This window comes from Rhipicephalus microplus, unplaced genomic scaffold (assembly GCF_043290135.1).
Source record: "Rhipicephalus microplus isolate Deutch F79 unplaced genomic scaffold, USDA_Rmic scaffold_16, whole genome shotgun sequence".
NCBI classification, from domain to species: domain Eukaryota; kingdom Metazoa; phylum Arthropoda; class Arachnida; order Ixodida; family Ixodidae; genus Rhipicephalus; species Rhipicephalus microplus.
Genome location: NW_027464589.1, coordinates 13,727,713 through 13,739,889, shown reverse-complemented (window position 1 = coordinate 13,739,889; position 12,177 = coordinate 13,727,713).

The following is a 12,177-nucleotide window of genomic DNA, read 5'->3' as shown; positions in this document are numbered from 1 at the left end:
TATATCGCCAGCCACTTTATTTGGTACCTATGTCAATTTTTTTAACGTAGGTGTGTCATTCAGCACCCCTAGTTGCCATGGCGGCGAGTGTAGGAACACCCTTCATGAGCCTGTTTGTCGTCACTTAGCACGTGAACTTAATACTAACTGGCAGCTGACTAATAGTCCCTCGTATACATCCTAAAATCAACAAGTCTGCCAGTACGAGACCTTCGTTAATAAATAAGGGAAACAAGTCTATACTTAAGTGATTGTGTTTCGTGTTTTTGCACAATATTATTGAGATCTAACAGACAATAATGCCAAGGAAGGTATAAGGAAAAGGAGTAAGCCAATTGTAATGTAAATGAGAAGAAAGAAAAGCAGGTGAAAAGATAACTTGCCGTGGGCAGGATCCGGACCTGCGACCTTCGAATAACGCGTTCGATGCTCTACCACTTTAGCTTCTACGACAGCTATACCCCCAGCCACTTTATTTGGTATCTATGTCAATTTTTTAACGAGGGAGAGTCATTCAGCGCACCTAGTAGCCACGGTGGCGAGTGTAGGAACACCCTTTATGAGCCTGTTTGTCGTCACGTAGCACGTGAACACAATACTGCCTGGCAGCTGACTAATAATCCCTCGTATACAACCTAAAGGCACCAAGTCTGCCAGTACGAGACCCTCGTTAATGAATAAGGGAAGCAAGTGTATACCTAAGGGCTCGTTTTTCATGTTTTCACACAATATTAATGAGATCTAACAGACAATAATGCCAAGAAAGGTATAGGGGAAGGTATTAGGCCAATTGTAATGTAAATGAGAAGAAAGAAAAGTGGGTGAAAAGATAACTTACCGGGGGCAGGATCCAAACCTGCGACCTTCGAATAACTCGTTCGATGCTCTACCGCTTGAGCTACCACGACAGCTATCTCCCAGCCACTTTATTTGGTATCTATGTCAATTTTTTTAACGAGGGAGTGTCATTGAGCGCCCCTAGTAGCTATGGCGGCGAGTGTGGGAACACCCTTTATGAGCCTGTTTGTCGTCACGTAGCACGTGAACACAATACTGACTGGCAGATGACTAATAATCCCTCGTATACAACCTAAAGGCACCAAGTCTGCCAGTATGAGACCCTCGTGAATAAATAAGGGGAACAAGTGTATACTTAAGGGATCGTTTTTCCTGCTTTTGCACAATAATAATGAGATATAACAGACAATGATGCCAAGGAAGGTATAGGGGAAGGTATTAGGCCAATTTTAATGTAAATGAGAAGAAATAAATGTGGGTGAAAAGATAATTTGCCATGGGCAGGATCCGAACCTGCGACCTTCGAATAACGCGGTCAATGCTCTACCACTTGAGCTACCACGACAGCTATCCCCCCAGCCACTTTATTTGGTATGTATGTCAATTTTTTTAACGTGGGTGTGTCATTCAGCGTCCCTAGTAGCCATGGCGACGAGGGTAGGAACACTCTTTATGAGCCTGTTTGTCGTCACGTAGCACGTGAACTTATTACTAACTCGCAGCTGACTAATAGTTCCTCGTATACAATCTAAAGGCACCAATTCTGCCATTAAGAGACCCTCGTTAATAAATAAGGGAAACAAGTGTATACTTAAGGGCTCATTTTTCGTGTTTTTACACAATATTATTGAGATCTAACAGACAATAGTGCCAAGGAAGTTATAAGGGAAGGGATTAGGCCAATTGTATTGTAAATGAGAAAAAAGAAAAGTAGGTGAAAAAATAACTTGCCATTGGAAGGATCCGAACCTGCAACCTTCGAATAACGCGTTCGATGCTCTACCACTTGAGCTCCCACGACAGCTATACCCCAGCCACTTTATTTGGTATCTATGTCAATTTTTTTAACGTGGGAGTGTCATTCAGCGCCCCTAGTAGCCATGGCGACGAGTGTAGGAACACTCTTTATGAGCCTGTTTGTCGTCACGTAGCACGTGAACTTATTACTAACTGGCAGCTGACTAATAGTTCCTCGTATACAACCTAAAGGCACCAATTCTGCCAGTACTTGACCCTCGTTACTGAATAAGGCAAACAAGTGTATACTTAAGGGCTCGTTTTTCGTGTTTTTACACAATATTATTGAGATCTTACAGACAATATTGCCAAGGAAGGTATAAGGGAAGGGATTAGGCCCATTGTAACGTAAAGGAAAAGAAAGAAAAGTGGGTGAAACGATAACTTACCGTGGGCATGATCCGAACCTGCGACCTTCGAATAACGCATTCGATGCTCTACCACTTGAGCTACCATGACAGCTATCCCCCCAGACACTTTATTTGGTATCTATGTAAACTTTTTGAAACGTGGGAGTGTCATTCAGCGCCCCTAGTAGCCATGGCGACGAGTGTAGGAACACTCTTTATGAGCCTGTTTGTCGTCACGTAGCACGTGAACTTATTACTAACTGGGAACTGACTAATAGTTCCTCATATACATCCTAAAGGCACCAATTCTGCCAGTACGCGACCCTCGTTAATGAATAAGGGAAACAAGTGTATAATTAAGGGCTTGTTTTTCGTGTTTTACACAATATTATTGAGATCTAACAGACAATAATGCCAAGGAAGGTATAAGGGAAGGGATTAGGCCAATTTTAATGTAAATGAGAAGAAAGAAAAGTGGGTGAAAATATAACTTGCCGTGGGCAGGATCCGAACCTGCTACCTTCGAATAACGCGTTCGATGCTATACTTTTGAGCTACAGCGACAGCTATATCCCCAGCCACTTTATTTGGTATCTATGTCAATTTTTTTTAACGTAGGTGTGTCATTCAGCGCCCCTAGTTGCCGTGGCGGCGAGTGTAGGAACACCCTTCATGAGCCTGTTTGTCGTCACTTAGCACGTGAACTTAATACTAACTGGCAGCTGACTAATAGTCCCTCGTATACATCCTAAAGGCAACAAGTCTGCCAGTACGAGACCTTCGTTAATGAATAAGGGAAACAAGTGTATACTTAAGGGCTTGTGTTTCGTGTTTTTGCACAATATTATTGAGATCTAACAGACAATAATGCCAAGGAAGGTATAAGGGAAAGGATAAAGCCAATTGTAATGCAAATGAGAAGAAAGAAAAGTAGGTGAAAAGATAACTTGCCGTGGGCAGGATCCGAACCTGCGACCTTCGAATAACGCGTTCGATGCTCTACCACTTGAGCTACTACGACAGCTATCCCCCCCGCCACTTTATTTGGTATCTATGTCAATTTTTTTAACGAGGGAGAGTCATTCAGCGCCCCTAGTACCCATGGCGGCGAGTGTAGGAACACCCTTTATGAGCCTGTTTGTCGTCACGTAGCAAGTGAATACAATACTGACTGGCAGCTGACTAATAATCCCTCGTATACAACCTAAAGGCACCAAGTCTGCCAGTACGAGACCCTCGTTAATGAATAAGGGAAGCAAGTGTATACCTAAGGGCTCGTTTTTCGTAATTTCACACAATATTAATGAGATCTAACAGACAATAATGCCAAGGAAGGTATAGAGGAAGGTATTAGGCCCATTGTAATGTAAATGAGAAGAAAGAAAAGTGGGTGAAAAGATAACTTACCGGGGGCAGGATCCGAACCTGCGACCTTCGAATAACGCGTCCGATGCTCTACCGCTTGAGCTACTACGACAGCTATCCCCCAGCCACTTTATTTGGTATCTATGTCAATTTTTTAACGAGGGAGTGTCATTGAGCGCCCCTGAGAGCCATGGCGGCGAGTGTAGGAACACCCTTTATGAGCCTGTTTGTCGCCACGTAGCACGTGAACACAATACTGACTGGCAGCTGACTAATAATCCCTCGTATACAACCTAAAGGCACCAAGTCTGCCAGTATGAGACCCTCGTTAATGAATAACGGGAACAAGTGTATACTTAAGGGCTCGTATTTCCTGCTTTTGCACAGTAATAATGAGATATAACAGACAATAATGCCAAGGAAGGTATAGGGGAAGGTATTAGGCCAATTTTAATGTAAATGAGAAGAAATAAATGTGGGTGAAAAGATAATTTGCCATGGGCAGGATCCGAACCTGCGACCTTGGAATAACGCAGTCGATGCTCTACCACTTGAGCTACAACGACAGCTATCCCCCCAGCCACTTTATTTGGTATCTATGTCAATTTTGTTAACGTGGTTGTGTCATTCAGCGTCACTAGTAGCCATGGCGACGAGGGTAGGAACACTCTTTATGAGCCTGTTTCTCGTCACGTAGCACGTGAACTTATTACTAACTGGCAGCTGACTAATAGTTCCTCGTATACAACCTAAAGGCACAAATTCTGCCAGTACGAGACCCTCGTTAATGAATAAGGGAAACAAGTGTAAACTCAAGGGCTCGTTTTTCGTGTTTTTACACAATACTATTGAGATCTAACAGGCAATTATGCCAGGGAAGGTATAAGGGAAGAGATTAGACCAATTGTAATGTAAATGAGCAGAAAGAAAAGTGGGCGAAAAGATAACTTGCCGTGGGCAGTATCCGAACCTGCCACCCTCGAATAACGCGTTCGATGCTCTACTACTTGAGCTACTACGACAGCTACTCCCTCAGGCACTTTATTTGGTATCTATGTATATTTTTTTTAACGAGGGAGTGTCATTCAACGCCCCTAGTAGCCATGGCGGCGAGTGTAGGAACACCCTTCATGAGCCTGTTTGTCGTCACGTAGCACGGGAAGACAATACTAACTGGCAGCTGACTAATAGTCTCTCGTATACATCCAAAAATCAACAAGTCTGCCAGTACGAGACCTTCGTTAATGAATAAGGGAAACAAGTCTATACCTAAGGGATTGTGTTTTGTGTTTTTGCACAATATTATTGAGATCTAACAGACAATAATGCCAAGGAAGGTATAAGGGAAAGGAGTAAGCCTATTGTAATGTAAATGAGAAGAAAGAAAAGCAGGTGAAAAGATAACTTGCCGTGGGCAGGATCCGGACCTGCGACCTTCGAATAACGCGTTCGATGCTCTACCACTTGAGCTACTACGACAGCTATACCCCCAGCCACTTTATTTGGTATCTATGTCAATTTTTTAACGAGGGAGAGTCATTCAGCGCACCTAGTAGCCAAGGTGGCGAGTGTAGGAACACCCTTTATGAGCCTGTTTGTCGTCACGTAGCACGTGAACACAATACTGCCTGGCAGCTGACTAATAATCCCTCGTATACAACCTGAAGGCACCAAGTCTGCCAGTACGAGACCCTCGTTAATGAATAAGGGAAGCAAGTGTATACCTAAGGGCTCGTTTTTCGTGTTTTCACACAATAATAATGAGATCTAACAGACAATAATGCCAAGAAAGGTATAGGGGAAGGTATTAGTCCAATTGTAATGTAAATGAGAAGAAAAAAAACGTGGGTGAAAAGATAACTTACCGGGGGCAGGATCCAAACCTGCGACCTTCGAATACCTCGTTCGATGCTCTACCGCTTGAGCTACCACGACAGCTATCCCCCAGCCACTTTATTTGGTATCTATGTCAATTTTTTTAACGAGGGAGTGTCATTGAGCGCCCCTAGTAGCCATGGCGGCGAGTGTAGGAACACCCTTTATAAGCCTGTTTGTCGTCACGAAGCACGTGAACACAATACTGACTGGCAGCTGACTAATAATCCCTCGTATACAACCTAAAGGCACCAAGTCTGCCAGTATGAGACCCTCGTTATTGAATAAGGGGAACAAGTGTATGCTTAAGGGCTCGTTTTTCATGTTTTTACACAATATTATTCACATCTAACAGACATTAATGCCAAGGAAGGTATAAGGGAAGGGATTAAGCCAATTGTAATGTAAATGAGAAGAAAGAAAAGTGGGTGACAATATAACTTGCCGTGGGCAGGATCCGAACCTGCGACCTTCGAATAACGCGTTCGATGTTCTACCGCTTGAGCTACCATGACAGCTATCCCCCAGCCACTTTATTTGGTATCTATGTCCATTTTTTTAACGAGGAAGTGTCATTGAGCACCCCTAGTAGCCATGGCGGCGAGTGTAGGAACACCCTTCATGAGCCTGTTTGTCGTCACTTAGCACGTGAACTTAATACTAACTGGCAGCTGAATAATAGTCCCTCGTATACATCCTAAAGGCAACAAGTCTGCCAGTACGAGACCCTCGTTAATGAATAAGGGGAACAAGTGTATACTTAAGGGCTCATATTTCCTGCTTTTGCACAATAATAATGAGATATAACAGACGATAATGCCAAGGAAGGTATAGTGGAAGGTATTAGGCCAATTTTAATGTAATTGAGAAGAAATAAATGTGGGTGAAAAGATAATTTGCCATGGGCAGGATCCGAACCTGCGACATTCGAATAACGCGGTCGATGCTCTACCACTTGAGCTACCACGACAGCTATCCCCCTAGCCACTTTATTTGGTATCTATGTTAATTTTTTTAACGTGGGTGTGTCATTCAGCGTCACTAGTAGCCATGGCGACGAGGGTAGGAACACTCTTTATGAGCCTGTTTGTCGTCACGTAGCACGTGAACTTATTCCTAACTCGCAGCTGACTAATAGTTCCTCGTATACAACCTAAAGGCACCAATTCTGCCATTATGAGACCCTCGTTAATGAATAAGGAAAACAAGTGTATACTTAAGGGCTCGTTTTTTGTGTTTTTACACAATATTATTGAGATCTAACAGACAATAATGCCAAGGAAGGTATAAGGGAAAAATTACGCCAATTGTAATGTAAATGAGAAGAAAAAAAAGTGGGTGAAAAGATAACTTGCCGTGGGCAGGATCCGATCCTGCGAACTTCTAATAACGCGTTCGATGCTATACTTTGAGCTACCACGACAGCTATATCTCCAGCAACGTTATTTGGTATCTATGTCAATTTTTTTAACGTAGGTGTGTCATTCAGCGACCCTAGTTGCCATGACGGCGAGTGTAGGAACACCCTTCATGAGCCTGTTTGTCGTCACTTAGTACGTGAACTTAATACTAACTGGCAGCTGACTATTAGTCCCTCGTATACATCCTAAAGGCAACAAGTCTGCCAGTACGAGACCTTCGTTGATGAATAAGGGAAACAAGTGTATACTTAAGGGCTTGTGTTTCGTGTTTTTGCACAATATTATTGAGATCTAACAGACAATAATGCCAAGGAAGGTATAAGGGAAAGGATTAAGCCAATTGTAATGTAAATGAGAAGAAAGAAAAGTAGGTGAAAAGATAACTTGCCGTGGGCAGGATCCGAACCTGCGACCTTCGAATAATGCGTTCGATGCTCTACCACTTGAGCTACTACGACAGCTATCCCCCCAGCCACTTTATTTGGTATCTATGTCAATTTTTTTAACGAGGGAGAGTCATTCAGCGCCCCTAGTAGCCATGGCGGCGAGTGTAGGAACACCCTTCATGAGCCTGTTTGTCGTCACTTAGCACGTGAAATTAATACTAACTGGCAGCTGACTAATAGTCCCTCGTATACATCCTAAAGGCAACAAGTCTGCCAGTACGAGACCTTCGTTAATGAATAACGGAAGCAAGTGTATACCTAAGGGCTCGTTTTTCGTGTTTTCACACAATATTAATGAGATCTAACAGACAATAATGCCAAGAAAGGTATAGGGGAAGGTATTAGGCCAATTGTAATGTAAATGAGAAGAAAGAAAAGTGGGTGAAAAGATAACTTACCGGGGGCAGGATCCAAACCTGCGACCTTCGAATAACTCGTTCGATGCTCTACCGCTTGAGCTACCACGACAGCTATCCCCCAGCCACTTTATTTGGTATCTATGTCAATTTTTTTAACGAGGGAGTGTCATTGAGCGCCCCTAGTAGCCATGGCGGCGAGTGTAGGAACACCCTTTATGAGCCTGTTTGTCGTCACGTAGCACGTGAACACAATACTGACTGGCAGATGACTAATAATCCCTCGTATACAACCTAAAGGCACCAAGTCTGCCAGTATGAGACCCTCGTGAATAAATAAGGGAAACAAGTGTATACTTAAGGGCTCATTTTTCGTGTTTTTACACAATATTATTGAGATCTAACAGACAATAATGCCAAGGAAGTTATAAGGGAAGGGATTAGGCCAATTGTATTGTAAATGAGAAAAAAGAAAAGTAGGTGAAAAAATAACTTGCCATTGGAAGGATCCGAACCTGCAACCTTCGAATAACGCGTTCGATGCTCTACCACTTGAGCTCCCACGACAGCTATACCCCAGCCACTTTATTTGGTATCTATGTCAATTTTTTTAACGTGGGAGTGTCATTCAGCGCCCCTAGTAGCCATGGCGACGAGTGTAGGAACACTCTTTATGAGCCTGTTTGTCGTCACGTAGCACGTGAACTTATTACTAACTGGCAGCTGACTAATAGTTCCTCGTATACAACCTAAAGGCACCAATTCTGCCAGTACTTGACCCCCGTTACTGAGTAAGGCAAACAAGTGTATACTTAAGGGCTCGTTTTTCGTGTTTTTACACACTATTATTAAGATCTTACAGACAATATTGCCAAGGAAGGTATAAGGGAAGGGATTAGGCCCATTGTAATGTAAAGGAAAAGAAAGAAAAGTGGGTGAAACGATAACTTACCGTGGGCATGATCCGAACCTGCGACCTTTGAATAACGCATTCAATGCTCTACCACTTGAGCTACCATGACAGCTATCCCCCCAGACACTTTATTTGGTATCTATGTAAACTTTTTGAAACGTGGGAGTGTCATTCAGCGCCCCTAGTAGCCATGGCGACGAGTGTAGGAACACTCTTTATGAGCCTGTTTGTCGTCACGTAGCACGTGAACTTATTACTAACTGGGAACTGACTAATTGTTCCTCATATACATCCTAAAGGCACCAATTCTGCCAGTACGCGACCCTCGTTAATGAATAAGGGAAACAAGTGTATAATTAAGGGCTTGTTTTTCGTGTTTTACACAATATTATTGAGATCTAACAGACAATAATGCCAAGGAAGTTATAAGGGAAGGGATTAGGCCAATTTTAATGTAAATGAGAAGAAAGAAAAGTGGGTGAAAATATAACTTGCCGTGGGCAGGATCCGAACCTGCTACCTTCGAATAACGCGTTCGATGCTATACTTTTGAGCTACAGCGACAGCTATATCCCCAGCCACTTTATTTGGTATCTATGTCAATTTTTTTTAACGTAGGTGTGTCATTCAGCGCCCCTAGTTGCCGTGGCGGCGAGTGTAGGAACACCCTTCATGAGCCTGTTTGTCGTCACTTAGCACGTGAACTTAATACTAACTGGCAGCTGACTAATAGTCCCTCGTATACATCCTAAAGGCAACAAGTCTGCCAGTACGAGACCTTCGTTAATGAATAAGGGAAACAAGTGCATACTTAAGGGCTTGTGTTTCGTGTTTTTGCACAATATTATTGAGATCTAACAGACAATAATGCCAAGGAAGGTATAAGGGAAAGGATAAAGCCAATTGTAATGTAAATGAGAAGAAAGAAAAGTAGGTGAAAAGATAACTTACCGGGGGCAGGATCCGAACCTGCGACCTTCGAATAACGCGTCCGATGCTCTACCGCTTGAGCTACTACGACAGCTATCCCCCAGCCACTTTATTTGTTATCTATGTCAATTTTTTTAACGAGGGAGTGTCATTGAGCGCCCCTAAGAGCCATGGCGGCGAGTGTAGGAACACCCTTTATGAGCCTGTTTGTCGCCACGTAGCACGTGAACACAATACTGACTGGTAGCTGACTAATAATCTCTCGTATACAACCTAAAGGCACCAAGTCAGCCAGTATGAGACCCTCGTTAATGAATAACGGGAACAAGTGTATACTTAAGGGCTCGTATTTCCTGCTTTTGCACAGTAATAATGAGATATAACAGACAATAATGCCAAGGAAGGTATAGGGGAAGGTATTAGGCCAATTTTATAGTAAATGAGAAGAAATAAATGTGGGTGAAAAGATAATTTGCCATGGGCAGGATCCGAACCTGCGACCTTGGAATAACGCGGTCGATGCTCTACCACTTGAGCTACAACGACAGCTATCCCCCCAGCCACTTTATTTGGTATCTATGTCAATTTTGTTAACCTGGTTGTGTCATTCAGCGTCACTAGTAGCCATGGCGACGAGGGTAGGAACACTCTTTATGAGCCTGTTTCTCGTCACGTAGCACGTGAACTTATTACTAACTGGCAGCTGACTAATAGTTCCTCGTATACAACCTAAAGGCACAAATTCTGCCAGTACGAGACCCTCGTTAATGAATAAGGGAAACAAGTGTAAACTTAAGGGCTCGTTTTTCGTGTTTTTACACAATACTATTGAGATCTAACAGACAATTATGCCAAGGAAGGTATAAGGGAAGAGATTAGACCAATTGTAATGTAAATGAGCAGAAAGAAAAGTGGGCGAAAAGATAACTTGCCGTGGGCAGTATCCGAACCTGCCACCCTCGAATAACGCGTTCGATGCTCTACTACTTGAGCTACTACGACAGCTACTCCCTCAGGCACTTTATTTGGTATCTATGTATATTTTTTTTAACGAGGGAGTGTCATTCAGCGCCCCTAGTAGCCATGGCGGCGAGTGTAGGAACACCCTTCATGAGCCTGTTTGTCGTCACGTAGCACGGGAAGACAATACTAACTGGCAGCTGACTAATAGTCTCTCGTATACATCCAAAAATCAACAAGTCTGCCAGTACGAGACCTTCGTTAATGAATAAGGGAAACAAGTCTATACCTAAGGGATTGTGTTTTGTGTTTTTGCACAATATTATTGAGATCTAACAGACAATAATGCCAAGGAAGGTATAAGGGAAAGGAGTAAGCCTATTGTAATGTAAATGAGAAGAAAGAAAAGCAGGTGAAAAGATAACTCGCCGTGGGCAGGATCCGGACCTGCGACCTTCGAATAACGCGTTCGATGCTCTACCACTTGAGCTACTACGACAGCTATACCCCCAGCCACTTTATTTGGTATCTATGTCAATTTTTTAACGAGGGAGAGTCATTCAGCGCACCTAGTAGCCAAGGTGGCGAGTGTAGGAACACCCTTTATGAGCCTGTTTGTCGTCACGTAGCACGTGAACACAATACTGCCTGGCAGCTGACTAATAATCCCTCGTATACAACCTGAAGGCACCAAGTCTGCCAGTACGAGACCCTCGTTATTGAATAAGGGAAGCAAGTGTATACCTAAGGGCTCGTTTTTCGTGTTTTCACACAATAATAATGAGATCTAACAGACAATAATGCCAAGAAAGGTATAGGGGAAGGTATTAGTCCAATTGTAATGTAAATGAGAAGAAAGAAACGTGGGTGAAAAGATAACTTACCGGGGGCAGGATCCAAACCTGCGACCTTCGAATACCTCGTTCGATGCTCTACCGCTTGAGCTACCACGACAGCTATCCCCCAGCCACTTTATTTGGTATCTATGTCAATTTTTTTTAACGAGGGAGTGTCATTGAGCGCCCCTAGTAGCCATGGCGGCGAGTGTAGGAACACCCTTTATAAGCCTGTTTGTCGTCACGAAGCACGTGAACACAATACTGACTGGCAGCTGACTAATAATCCCTCGTATACAACCTAAAGGCACCAAGTCTGCCAGTATGAGACCCTCGTTATTGAATAAGGGGAACAAGTGTATGCTTAAGGGCTCGTTTTTCATGTTTTTACACAATATTATTCACATCTAACAGACATTAATGCCAAGGAAGGTATAAGGGAAGGGATTAAGCCAATTGTAATGTAAATGAGAAGAAAGAAAAGTGGGTGACAATATAACTTGCCGTGGGCAGGATCCGAACCTGCGACCTTCGAATAACGCGTTCGATGTTCTACCGCTTGAGCTACCATGACAGCTATCCCCCAGCCACTTTATTTGGTATCTATGTCCATTTTTTTAACGAGGAAGTGTCATTGAGCACCCCTAGTAGCCATGGCGGCGAGTGTAGGAACACCCTTCATGAGCCTGTTTGTCGTCACTTAGCACGTGAACTTAATACTAACTGGCAGCTGAATAATAGTCCCTCGTATACATCCTAAAGGCAACAAGTCTGCCAGTACGAGACCCTCGTTAATGAATAAGGGGAACAAGTGTATACTTAAGGGCTCATATTTCCTGCTTTTGCACAATAATAATGAGATATAACAGACGATAATGCCAAGGAAGGTATAGTGGAAGGTATTAGGCCA